The sequence below is a fragment of the Suricata suricatta genome, chromosome X (genome assembly GCF_006229205.1).
Source record: "Suricata suricatta isolate VVHF042 chromosome X, meerkat_22Aug2017_6uvM2_HiC, whole genome shotgun sequence".
Lineage (NCBI taxonomy): Eukaryota > Metazoa > Chordata > Mammalia > Carnivora > Herpestidae > Suricata > Suricata suricatta.
In genome coordinates, this window is record NC_043717.1 from 56358043 (window position 1) to 56369669 (window position 11627).

Below are 11627 nucleotides of genomic sequence, written 5' to 3' on the forward strand. Positions count from 1 at the left end.
TTTGACATATTTACAAAACAATAAAAACAACTTAAGTTTATTGAGCGTATACACCAGCACTATACTAATCCTTTATTCTAGTTATCTCATGCAATCCTTATTGTTTTTGAGGCAGACAGATGCTTGTTAACTACATTTTCCAGATGAGGAAACCAAAACACAAAGTCTCACACTAGTGGAGCCAAGATTCAGACCAGACACCACACTCTTAACCTCTAAACTATATGACCATCCTATATATTTTCTTTCCCATATTCCAGGTTATGATCAAGTTCTTTACTTTCCTACATGTTTTTTATATGCTAATAAGCATGCCAAAATACTCAGAACTACATACACAAGACAAACTTGAGATCTGCATATAATTCGTTCAATATTGAATAAACTGTAAACTGCCACTGGGAACACACACACACACACACACACACGCGCGCGCGCGCACGCACACACCCCACCTCGACCACTCTCCAAGTCTAATGTGATGTTTAGCTCACAAACCAAAGTCTATTTCCTCCTCATCATAGAGGTTGGGCTGGATCTCTAAAACCCTTTCCAGACTTCATGTTCTTTAATTTAATTGTCAACTGGTAATCTCTGCAAGTCACAAATCAGTTCTCTGAAATTGAAATTTCTAATTTACTCTGACATATATGTTTTATTTTACTTTATTTGCTTTTCTTGGAATTTGCAAGTGCACCTGTTGTATTCAGGTGAAAAAGTTGCTGCTTTCTACTGAAATTGCAAATGGTTAGCCTGTTTTAAAAGGAACACTTCAAGGGCTCCTGGGTGGCTTAGTCGGTTAAGCGTCTGGCTTCGGCTCAGGTCATGATATCACGGTTTGTGGGTCCGAGCCCCATGTTGGGCTCTGTACTGACAGCTAGCTCAGAGCCTGGGTACTGCTTCACATTCTGTGACTCTCTTTCTTAACATCTTAATAACAAAATTATAATCACAGAATTTTTAAAATATATAACTCACTGTATTCATGAATCATAAGAAAGAGCATTCCTTTACTATTAAAAGATTACTAACAAAGTTTTACTGCTACATTATTGTTTTATCACTTTTTTTTATATCACTGTCAATAGCTGGTTTTCAATGAGGTTCCTAACACCATATTTTAGAAGAAACTCAGTGGTTTAAATATCTGGCATTTTTCATCAAGTTGCCATAGAAATCAACATAGAACCTTTCCTTGGAGTGGTACATGGCTGGCTCGGTCAGTGGAGCCTGCAACTCTTGATCTCAGGGTTGTGGATTTGAGCCCCACATTGGATGTAAAGATTACTTAAAAATAAAATCTTAAAATAACCCTTTCTTGATCTCAACCATAAATGTGTAATTTGTGAATTTTCTCGGAAGAAAGACAATGTATATTACCTTTAAGAGAGCAAGTTAGATGAGAAAATACTCTCATAATTTTTAATAAACCATCACAAATTCTATTTTATGTCACAATCAAAATGCTTTGGCAATATCAATTAAATTTTTAAATGCATATATCTTTTAATCCAGAAATTTAACTTCTTTTTTTTTCAGAAATTTAACTTCTAAGAATTTAACCAACAGATATATTCTACATGGAAAAAATGAGATATCCACAAAACTATTCATTGCAGAATTGTTTGTAATATCAAAACTTTGAAAATGACATAGATATTCCTCAATGGGGAACTAGTGAAATGAATTATATTATCCATAAAACAGAATATCATATAGCTCCATAAAAAAATTTCAAGAGACAGTTTTGTTTCTATGCACTAAAAATGACCAATCTAAAAAGTAAAGTAAGAAAGCAATCCCATTTACTATAGCATCAAAAAGGATAAAATACGTAGAATTAAGTTAATCAAGTAGATGAAAGACTTGTACACTGAAGTCTATAACACATTGCTAACAAATCAAAGAAAATACAAATGAATGAAAAAGACATCTCATTCCCATGTATTTCTGGAAAACTTAATGTTGTTAAAATGTTTCCACTAGCCAAAGGGACCTACAGATTCTTTAAAATCTCTACCAAAATCCCAAAGGCATTCTTGGAAGAAAAATCCAAAAATTCACATGAAAGCTCAAGGGGCACTGAATAACCAGCACAATCTTGAAAAAGAGAAAGAATGGTGGGGAACACACATTTCATGATTTGAAAACATATTGCAAACCAACAGTATTCAAGATAGTGTATTATTGGCATAAAAGATAGATGATAGATAGATAGATAGATAGATAGATAGATAGATAGATAGATTCCAATATACCAGAACGAAAGAGCCCCAAAATAAACCCTTTCACATAAGGTCAAAAGATTTTCAACAAGGTTGCCAAGACTACAAGACTACACAATGGGGAAATGACAGTCGCTTCAAAAACTAGTGCTGGGAAAATTGGATATCCACTTTGAAAAGAGTGAAGTTGGACTCTTAACTCATAGCAGATACAAAAATACCTAAAATGGATTCAAGATCTAAACCTATACAATTCCTACGAGAAAACATAGGGGAGAAACAATTTAAGACATTGGATTTGGCAATAGATTCTTACCAACATAGGCAACAAAAGTAAAATATATAAATGAGACCATATCAAAGGTGAAAATTTCTGCACATCAAATTTCTGCACAGACTATAAACAGAGTGAAAAGGCAACCTATGGAGTAAGACAAAATATTTGCAAATTATATATTTGATAAGGGGTTCATATCCAGAATATATAAGGATCTTCTATGACTTAACAACAACAAATAAATTCATTAAAAAATGGGCAAAGTCAGTGACCATGTACAATGTGAATGCAACAAATCAGTAAAGTACTGGGGTGCCTGGGTGGCTCAGTAGGTTAAGTCAACTTCAGCACAGGTCATGATCTCACAGTTTTTGAGTTCGAGCCCCACATCAGACTCCACACTGACAGTGGGAAGCCTGCATGGGATTCTCAATCTCTCTCTCTCTCTCTCTCTCTCTCTCTCTCTCTCTCTCTCTCTGCATCTCCATGACTTCTGCTTTCTCTCACTCTCAAAAAAATAAACTTCAGGGGCACCTGGGTGGCTCAGTCGGTTAAGCGTCCGACTTCAGCTCAGGTCATGATCTCATGGTTTGTGGGTTCGAGCCCCGCATCGGGCTCTGTGCTGACAGCTGGCATAAAGCCTGGAGCCTGTCTTCAGACTCTGTGTCTCCCTCTCTGACTTTCCCCTGTTCATGCTGTCTCTCTCTCTCTCAAAAATTAATAAAAACATTTAAAAATTTTTAAAAATAAACTTTAAAAAAGAATTACCTGGGGGCACCTGGGTGGCGGGGTTGGTTAAGCGTCCAACTTCGGCTCAGGTCATGATCTCACAGTTTGTGGGTTCAAGCCATGCGTCGAGCTCTGTATGGACAGCTCAGAGCCAAGAGCTTGATTCAGATTCTGTGTCTCCCTCTCTCTCTGCCCCTCACCCATTCATACTCTGTTACTCTCTGTCTCAATAATTGATAAACATAAAATAATTTTTAAACAGTATTACCTTGAGTGATAGAAATTTAGCATTTGCATTAAAATTTTTATTTTTTATTATTTTTTTGTTATAGTTAATTGTCAAGTTGGTTTCCATACTGCTCTCATCCCAACAAGTGCTCTCCTCCATGACCATCAACTCCCATCCTTTCTCCTCCACCATCAGCCCTCAGTTTCTCCTCAGTATTCAAGAGTGTCTCATGGATTGCCTCCCTTCCTTTCCACAACTATTTTCCCCCTCCCCATCCCCCATGGTCCTCTGTTAGGCTCTCCTGTGCCTAAAAGTGAAAATATATGGTATCTTTCTCTGCCTGACTTAGTTCACTTAGCATAACACCCTCGAGTTCCATCCATGTTGCAGCAAATGGCCAGATTTCATTCTTTCTCATTGCTATATAGTATTCCATTGTATATGTAAACCATATCTTCTTGATCCATTCATCCCTTGATGGACATTTAGGCTCTTTCCATGATTTGGTTAGCGTAGAAAGTGCGCTGTGAACATTGGGGTACATGTGTTCCTATGCATCAGCACTTCTGTAACCTTTGGGTAAATTTCCAGCAGTGCTATTGCTGGGTCATAGGGGAGTTCTACTGTTAAATGTTTGAGGAACCGCCACACTGTTTTCCAGAGTAACATTCCCACCAACAGTGTAGGAGGGTGCCTTTTTCTCCACATTCTCACTAGCATGAATAGACTCCTGATTTGTTAATATTAGCAACTCTGACCAGCATGAGGTGGTATCTCAGTGTGGTTTTAATTTTTATTTCCCTGATGATGAGAGATGCTGAGCATCGTTTCATGTGTCTGTTGGCCATCTGGATGTCCTCTTTGGAGAAGTGTCTGTTCATGTCCTCTGACCATTTCTTCAATGGACAATTTGTTGTTTGAGTGTGGAGTTTGCTGAGTTCCTTGTAGATTTTGGATACTAGGCCATTATCCCATATGCAACTATCCCATTTGCAACTATCTTTTCCCATTCTGTCGGTTGCCTATTAATTTTATTGATTGTTTCCTTTGATGTGCAGAAGCTTTTGATCTTGATGAGGTCCCAATAGTTCTTTTTTGATCTTGATTCCCTTGCCTTTGAGGATGTGTCGAGTAGCAAATTGCTGCGGTTGACAACAAGGAGGTTGTTTCCTGCTTTATCATCTAAGATTTTGGTGGTTTCCCGTCTCACATTCAGGTCCTTCAACCATGTTGAGTTTATTTTTGTGGATGGTATAAGAAAGTGGCCTAGTTTCATTATTTTGCATGGTATTGTCCAATTCTCGCAGCTCCATCTGTTAAAGAGGCTGTCTTTTTTCCATTGGATACTCTTTCCTGCTTTGTCAAAGATTAATTGGCCATATACTTATGGGTTCGGTTCTGGGTTCTCTATTCTATTCCATTGGTCTATGTGTTTGTATTTGTGCCAATACCATACTGTCTTGATGATGACAGCTTTGTAGTAGAAACTAAAGTCTGGGATTGTGATGCCTCCTGTTTTGGTTTTCTTCTTCAACGTTATTTTGGCTATTTGGGGTCTTTTGTGGTTCCATATGAATTTTATGATTGTTTGTTCTAGCTTTGAGAAGAATGCTGGTGCAGTTGTGATTGGGATTGCATTGAAGGTGTAGATTGCTTTGGGTAGTAATGTCATTTTAACAATGTTTATTCTTCTGATCCATGCTCATGAAATGTTTTTCCATTTCTTTGTGTCTTCTTCAATTTCCTTCATAAGTTTTCTATGGTTTTCATCATACAGGTCTTTTACATCTTTGGTTAGGTTTATTCCTAGGTATTTTACGTTTTTTCGTGCAATCATGAATGGGATCCGTTTCTTGATTTCTCTTTCTGTTGCTTCATGATTGGTGTATAAGAATGCAACCGAATTCTGTACCTTGATTTTGTACCCTGCAACTTTGCTGAATTCATGGATCAGTTGTATTAGGATTCTGGTGGAGTCGATCTGGTTTTCCATGTAGAGTATCATGTCATCTGCAACAAATGAAAGTGTGACTTCATCTTTGCGAATTCAGATGCCTTTTATTTCCTTTTGTTGTCTGATTGCTGATGCTAGGACTTCCAGCACTATGTTAAACAACAGTGGAGAGAGTCTACCTCCCTGTCACGTTCCTGATCTCAGTGGGAAAGTTCTCAGGTTTTCCCCATCGAGGATGATATTAGCTGTGGCTTCTCATAAATGGTTTTATGATGTTTAAGTAAGTTCCCTCTATCCCGACATTCTCGAGAGACTTTATTAAGAAAGGGTTCTGTATTTTGTCAAATCCTTTTTCTGCATCTAGGGACAGGATCTTATGATTTTTATTTTTTCTATTGTTAACATGGTGAATCATATTGATGGATTTGCGAATATTGAACCAGCCCTGTAACCCAGGAATGAATCCCACTTGATCATGATGGATAATTTTTTTTATGTGCTGTTGAATTCAATTTGTTAGTATATTGTTGAGTATTTTTGCATCTGTATTCATTAAGGATACTGACCTGTAGTTCACTTTTTTTGCTGGGTCCCTGTCTGGTTTGGGAAATAAAGTGATGCTGGCTTCATAGAATGACACCAGAAGTTTTCCATCAGTATCTATTTTTTTGGAATAGCTTGAGAAGTATGGTTATTTTTTTTAATTTAAAAATTTTTTTAATGTTTTTTATTTATTTTTGATACAGAGAGAGACAGAGCACGAGAGGGGGAGTGGCAGAGAGAGAGAAGGAGACACAGAACTGGAAGCAGGCTCCAGGCTCCTAGCTAGCTGTCAGCACAGAGCCCGAAGGGGGGGCTCGAACCCACAAATGTGAGCTCTGACCTGAGCCGAAGTCGGAGGCTTGACAGACTGAGCCACCCAGGCGCCCCGAGAAGTATGGTTATTAACTCTGATTTAAATTTCTGGTAGTTCCTGGGAGAAGCCATCTGGCCCAGAGATCTTATTGGTTGGGAGATTTTTGATAACGGACTCAATTTCTTTACTAGTTAAGGGTCTGTTCAGAGTTTCTATCTCTTTCCACTTGTCTTTTAATAGTGTGTGTGTGTGTTTAGGAATTTGTCCATTTCTTCTAAGTTGTCCAGTTTTTTGGCATATAATTTTTCATAGTATTCCCTGATAACTGTTTGTATTTCTGAGGAATTGGTTGTAATGAATCCATTTTCATTCTTGATTTTGCCTATTTGGGTGCAAATAGAAGCCTGGCTAGAGGTTTATCAATTTTGTTTATTTTTTCAAAAAACCAACTTTGGTTTCATTGATCTATTCAACTGTTGTTTTGAATTCTATATATTTCTTCTGCCCTGATCTTTATTATTTCTCTTCTTCTACTGGGTTTGGGGTTCTTGCTGCTCTGCTTCTAGTTTATCTAGGTACACTGTTAGATTTTATATTTGTGCTTTTTCTAGTTTCTTGAAAAAGGCCTGGATGGCAATGTACCTTTCTCTAAGGACTGCCTTTGCTGCATCCCATAGAGTTTGGATTGTTGTGTTGTCATTTTCATTTCTTTTCATATATTTTTTAATTCCTTCTCTAATTACCTGGTTGGCCCATTCATTCTTTAGTAGGATGTTCTTTAACCTCCATGTTTTTGTAAGTTTTCCAGACTTTTCCTGTGATTGGTTTCAAGTTTCATAGCATTGTGATCTGAAAGTGTACTTGATATGATATGATCTCAATTCTTTTATATTTATTGAGGGCTGCTTTGTGACCCAGTATGTTATCTATCTTGGAGAATGTGCCATGTGCACTAGAAAAGAAAGTGAATTCCATCGCCTCAGGATGTAGAGTTCTAAATATATCTGTCAAATCCATCTGTTCCAATGCGTTGTTCAGTTCCATTGTTTCTTTAGTGATTTTCTGACTAGTTCATCTATCCATCACAGTAAGTAGAATATTAAAGTCCCATGCTATTAGCCCATTCTTATCAATAAGATTCTTTCTGTTTGTGATTAATTGTTTTATGTATTTAGGTGCTTCCATGGTTGTATTTGGTGCATTGATGTTTATAGTTGTTAGCTCTTCCTAATGGATAGACCCTGTAATTATTATATAATGCCCTTCGTCATCCCTTTACTTTAAAGCCAGTTTGTCCGATATAAGTATGGCTACTCTAGCTTTCTTCTGACGTCCAGTCGCATGACAGATATTTCTCCATCCCCTTATTTTCAATCTGAAGGTGTCCTCAGGTCTAAAATGAATCTCTTGTAGACAGCAAATAGATGGATTTTGGGTTTTTTTTATCCATTCTAATACCCTGTGTCTTTGGATTGGAGCATTTAGTCCATTTACATTCAGTATTATTATTGAAAAATATGGGTTTAGAGTCATTGTGTTCTCTGTAGGATTCCTGCTTGTAGTGGTATCTCTGGTACCTTGTGTTCCTCGTAACATTTTCCTCATAGAGTCCCCTTTAGGATTTCTTGTAGGGCTGGTTAAGTGGTGATGCATTCCTTCAATTTTTTTTGTTTGTTTGGGAAAAGCTTTATCTTTCTATTTTGAATTACTGGCTTGCTGGATAAAGGATTCTTGGCTGCGTATTTTTTCTGTTCATCACATTGAAGATTTCTGCCATTTTTTTCTGGCCTGCCAACTTTCAGTAAATAGGTCTGCAACCACACTGATAGGTTTCCCCTTGTATGTTAGAGCCCTTTTATCCTTAGCTGCTTTCAGAATTCTCCCTTTATCCTTATATTTTGCCAGTCTCACTATGATATGTCATGCCAAATATCGAATCAAGTCATCTGAAGGGAGTTCTCTGTGCCTCTTGGCACAATTTTCCTGTTTCCTTCCCCACATTGGGGATGTTCTCAGTTGTAATTTGTTAAAGTACCACTTCAGCCCCTTTTTGTCTCTCTTCTTCTTCAGGAATTACTATGATATGGATATTGTTCTGTTTGATTGCATGACTCACTTGCCCTGGATTAATTTATCTCTCTTTATCTTCCTTCCTCTTTTTCTATAATTGTGTCTTCTAATTCATCCATTTTCCTCCCTGCCTCTTCAATCCGTGGAATGTCCACCTCCATTTTCTTATGCACCTCATTTATAACATTTTTTATTTCATCACAACTACTTTAAGGTCCATAATCTTTGTAGCAATAGTTTCTTTCATGTCTTCCATACCTTTTTCAAGCCCAGCAATTAATTTTATGACTATTGTTCTAAATCCTTGATCATTTATGGTGCTTATATCTGTTTTGAGCAATACTTTAGCTGTCATTTCTTCCTGGAATTTCTTTAGAGGAGAGTTCTTCTATTTCATCATTTTGGCTAGCTTTCTGTCTCTTGTCAGTTTTAAAAGGTTGTTATTCGCTTTTCACCTGCATGTTCTTTTGTATTAAAGGGGGCTCATTGTCCACACCTGTCCTTTCAGGAAGTGTTCTTTTAATGGTGTCCCTTGGTCTCTCTTGTTGTCTCTCTTGTTGTGACTTTTGTTGTTTTATTTCCCTACTCGTAGTGATATTTGGTACTTCCCATCATGCGTACTTTGCCTTGTTTCCTGATGTAGCCCTGGAAAGGAAAACAGACAAACAGGGAACAAAAGCACTCAAATGCACAGGAAAATCAAACAAAGAAGCAAACTTAAAGGAAAAACAAAACAAAACAAAAACAACAAAAGACAAAGGGCAGTTTTAAAGCATAAAACCAGAAATCCCAGCTACAAATAACGAACATGGTGGAGGCAGTGCTGATGGAAGAGCATATGCAAAGAGAGAAATGACAGGGGTGGGGAGAAAGAGAAATTGAACATTGACCAGGCAGAGTGACCAAAAGGCTTCATTCACAGAGAGAAAAAGGGGAATATGGTAGGAACCAAGGAGAAAGAAACAAAGATAATGTTACCCAGAGAAACTATGTAGTCTGATTATTCCAGAGAGAGGGAGAAAGGGGGTATTGACAGAGGTGTGGAATATGCATCAAGAGACAGGTTTAAATGTGACTGTTTAAGCAAACCTATAACCAGAATGCCCAGTCCAGAGGAGGGGAGAGATAAGAGTGAGATAAGGGAAAATATATCTGAATAGCAAGAATTGATCTAGAGTGAATCACGGCAATGCATCAATGTTGATCTTGTCTGGGGCTCCGGTAAAAAAATAAATAAATAAATAAATAAATAAATAAATAAAGCAGCTCTTCAGCGTGGATTGGCATGGTTTGGTGTAGGCAAGTGTCGCCTCCTCTGTGGGTCCCACCTTGGTGTTTGCGAGGAGAAAAATGGCGGTGCCCCAGTCCCTTCTTGAACCCAGAGTTGCCAATCACTCTTTTGGATCTGATCTCCCTGTGCTGGGGGCGTAGCCAAGGTAGGCTATGTTCAGTGTCCAAGCACTGCCTCATTTCCAGATCTTAGTCCTCACGCTTTAATAATACCTCCCAAAATGTAATCCCACAGGCCGGGCTGCTTCCTAGCCAGGAATCGAATAGGGGGAGTAGGGGAACAGTTCTTCCCGGTGTCAACTGGGACCGGGGCACCCAGCCCAAGGAAAGCACCGCAGTTAGAGATAGGATCTTTCTCCGAAATTCTTGTGGTTAGAGATGTGATGATAGAATCCTTCTCTGTCCTGAGCCGAGTTTTTCTCTTCTCCAGGGACAGTTCTATGAGCAGTTTCAGCCGCTCTTCCTCTTCCACTTGACTCTCTGCGGAGGATGCTACCTCCCCTCCATGCTTCCGGGTCCTGGCCCATTCTGGCAATCACGCACCTATGTGAGTCTTAGTGGACTCTGTCTCTTTTCCTCCCAGATTCTTGCGGTTCAGTGTCCTTTGGCTTCAGCCCTTCTTTGTTTGAGAGATGCAGGCAGGAAGTACAGAGCTCCCTATTTCTCTGCCATCTTACCTCCTTCCTCTACATTAAATATTTTTAAAGTCTCATTTTTTAATGTTTATTTTTTCATTTTGAGAGAGTGAGAAAGTGTGCAAGAGTAAGGGGGGGGGGGAAGAGAGAGGGGAAGAGAGAGAATCACAAGCAGGCTCCCCGCTATCAGCATGGAGCCCGACTCTGGTTCCATCTCACAAAATGTGAGATCATAACCTGAGCTGAAATCAAGAGTTGGACATTCAACCAAGGGAAGCACCCAGGTGCCCCTAAAATCTCACTTTAAAGAAAAGGCAGTGTTAGGACAGAAAGTGTTGGTTGATACATCCAAAAATATGAAGATTAGTTACCCCCAGGTGATATGTCTGAGAGATGTTTTTTCCTGTTTTCTTTTTTTCCATTATCTCCAAATTTCCTACAATGAGAATATATTATAAAGTTGATGAGAATGTTAAAAAATTTTAGTTGTTGTAAGCAACAACAGAACTATCCATTTTCTGCTAGCAAATATGAATTCAAGTAGCAATTATGCCAACGTAAACCCTAGCTCAATATTATTTAACAAAGTGCTCTCTCTGGGGCACCAGAGAGTTGGTTAAGCATACTATACTACTCTTGATTTTGGCTCAGCTCATGATCTCATGGTTCATGAGTTCAAGCCCTGCATTGGGCTCATCACTGATAGCCCAGAGCCTGCTTGGATTTCTCTCTCTCCCGCTCTTTCTGCCTGCCGCTCCCCTCCCATTCTCTGTTTCTGTCTCTCTCAAAATAAATAAGCATAAAAAAAATCTTTAATAAAAAAGTACTCTTCCCCAATTCCAATCCTGTGGTTATGCTTTCTGAGATTTCTACCTTAAAACTTTAGTAGTGTGTTTTTCATAAATGCCCTTTTTCAAATTAAGAAAGTTCTCTTCTGTAACTAGTTTTCAGAGTGTTTTAATCATAAATGGGTATTGAATTTTGTCAAATGCTTTGTCTGCATTTTCCTTCATTCTGTTAATGTGGTATATTGCATTGATTTATTTTTGTATCACCATTGCATTTCTGGGATAAATTCCATTTGGTCACAGTGTATAATCCTTTTAATATGCTGCTGCATTTTTAATAGTATTTTTTAAGGAACTTTACATCTATATTCATAAAGAGTATTGTAGTTATCTGTAGTTTTCTTTTTTGTGATATCTTTGTCTGACTCTGTTCCCACAGTGATGGTGGCTTCATAGAATGAGTTAGGAAGTGTTTCCTCCTCTTCTAATTTTTGGAAAATTTTGATAAGGATTAAATGTTTGTTGAATTCACCAGTGAAACCATGTGGTCTAGGAGCTTTTTTTTGGAAGGTTT